Here is a 2,946-nt window from a genome sequence, read left to right as displayed (position 1 = left end):
GGCCTTTTAATAGGCTTCAGGCCAGGCCAGGCTGAATAACAGGCCAGGCCTAGTACCTTATAAAGAGCTTATAACAGGCTGCAGGCCAGGCTCAGGCCAATTAACTGTATGACAGGCCAGGCCTGTTAAGAGCAAAGCCTGGCTTGGCCTGGCCTGTTTCCACCCCTACCGACAGAGGCCACATCTCTTCGGCCGGTTCGGATCTGCCTCGTCCATATTGGTCCGTATCCGAGTCGACCTGGGACGACCCTCCCTCGCACGCCTCTTGTTCGGGTCTGGGATCACTGTCAGCCCATCATATGGTGGCCAGAAACCCTCCGAAATGGGAGGTGTGAACCCCATCCGATACGCACTGAACACGGAACTAAGACGATACACCTGGTGGACGTACGGTTGCCAAGTAAGCCATGAGTAGGCACAGCATGCCAGGGCGTGAGGACACGGGAAATGAAGTGCCTGAAAGTATCCGTAATCACATGTCTGAGATCCAAGTGAGACCCTGTAGCTACCCAGTGAGAACGAACCGGTGGGAGTCGTCTCTGCGACGGTGAACTTCGAGTTATCCCTGTCATACAAAGTCACTGTGAAGCACCTCGCCGTCTTCAAGTTGGCCTCGATGCACTTCACCAAGTGTTGACTGAATTGTTATCCGGTACCCAGCTGGGCCTCAGCCTCTCTCCCCTTGCGGACAAATAGTTCGGCCAACCTTCCGTATGTTGCCTTCATCAGCGAGCACACAGGGAGGTTTCTGACCCCCTTGAGGATTGAGTTAACACACTCAGAGATATTTGTCATCATGTGCCCAAATCTCCGACCCTCATCACAATGCTGTGTCCACAATGAATACTCAATCCGGTTTGTCCACTCACACATGGTAGGGTCTTCAGACTACAGAATATCAAACCAGTAATCGAACTCTACCTCGGTCTTAGCATACGCTGCATTCACAAGAAGCCTCCTTGCGTCTTTGCCCTTGAAGGTTAGGGCGAAATTTGCTGCTAGATGTCGAATGCAGAATGCACGGTATGCAGCTGGAGGTAGCCATCCTCCGTCGGGAGCCTCAAGCGCGGCCTTGATGCCGTTATGCCTGTCCGATATAACCAGCAGACCCGGCTGTGGTGTCACGTGCTGACGCTGGTGAGAGAGAAAGAATGACCACGACTCAGCATTCTCACCCTCGACAAGTGCAAATGCCACGGGCAGCCCTCCAATAGTGCGAATGCAACAGGCAGTATGTTGGAGTTCCCGTCCTGTGCAATCGCGACAAGCAACATTCCCCCATACTTGCCATACAGATGGGTGCCGTCAATACTAACTAACGGCTTGCAATGATGGAATGCCTCGATACATGGTGGAAATGTCCAGAACAGTCGGTGAAAATAAGCTTGAGACTCGTCCAGCTATCCCCGAACTCGAACATGGCTCGTCCTAAGGATTGCAATAGTACCAGGCATCGTCTGCTGAACTCCTAACACCCACCTAGGGAGCTCGTTGTACGACTCATCCCAGTCACGCTGCCGGAGACTCAGCCGAATCAACCATGTGCACCCATTCCCAAACACAGAACACTTGCCCACATACCGGCGATAATCAGACTCCACTACCTTATACTGTATCCCTCTGCAGATGCTGTAAGTCTTGACACTTAACAAGGCCTCATCTTTATCCTGAAATTGCTGACCAACCTGAAACTCTGTGAGACCTGCAGACCCTTCTGCATCTCTAGCGCCAAATCCAGCAGGCTCCCCAGGAATCCCCTCCTGCCTCATGGCATCCAAGTCCAAAGATAAAAAATGTGGAGGGTACTGCTGTGTACCAGAGCTAGAACCACATCCCGCCCCTGCAGGCTCACTCGCTCCAACATCATCGCCTCTGTCATTAGCAATCATATCCGGCTCCACATCATCGTCATCTGGATCATCCAACAACAATCCATCTCCAACCCCAGCCGGTAAAGCACACTATAAAGAGGTCGGCACAAAATCTCCTATTCCAACCTCGACGCCTACACTGGCATTGAAATCAACAGTGAACGAAGGGGAGGCGACTGGCTGGACGGGTGGCTCGTACACAGGGACGGACGACGAAGCACCGACAGGTCTGGAGCTAGAACCGGCTACCGTGCCTAAAGTGGGGTATTCCGGTTCGAACCCCCCGAGCTGGATACCACATCAACCAACTTTGCCAACAGCTCTGGTGTCCTCACTTCGGGAAACTGCCGGCGACAATGAAACATGACCTGCAAGTCGTCATCACTCCCGATCGTGAAACAATCATACTTCACGATTTTTTGGAGCACCGTGATTAGAATGCGATAGAAAAACTTCTTAACCCGTTTCACACCTTCCAGACCAAGTTTCAACAGTACAGAGTTAACAAGGTCATCATACCTAGTCGTAGGCCTCACGATAATACAGAGAGGATCCTTATCAGTGAACTTCACACCGGAACGTGTTTTCCTCTTAATCGATCCTCTGTGGTGAACTAACACTACAAAACTCTCCTCACTAGCCATTTTCCCCCTCTAATGAGAGCAACTCACGTTCACACCATATATATACAACTCTACTCCTTTATAATTCGAACCAGCCTGGTTCGAACTACACTTGGTGTAGTTCGAATTAACCCACTTCGAATTACGTTGAATGGCGTGCATGAAAGTAGTTCGAATCAACATGATTCGAATTACATGATGCTTCTTCGAATAAGCTGAATTCGAATTATGTTGCTTTGAGTGTCAGTGAGTAATTCGAATCTATATTATTCGAATTACATGCAATACAAGTTCGAAATAGGTGGGTTCGAATTACATGTAAACGTGGTTTGGTTGATTGATGAATCAGATTTTTGTTTGACTGATTTGTGTAAAATTGTTCTCCCCTTAGCTTATGTATGTTTTTTGCCCTAATAATAATAATAATAATAATAATAATAATAATATGTGTT

This window comes from Arachis ipaensis, chromosome B08, assembly GCF_000816755.2.
Source record: "Arachis ipaensis cultivar K30076 chromosome B08, Araip1.1, whole genome shotgun sequence".
NCBI classification, from domain to species: domain Eukaryota; kingdom Viridiplantae; phylum Streptophyta; class Magnoliopsida; order Fabales; family Fabaceae; genus Arachis; species Arachis ipaensis.
Note: the sequence above shows the minus strand (reverse complement) of the source record.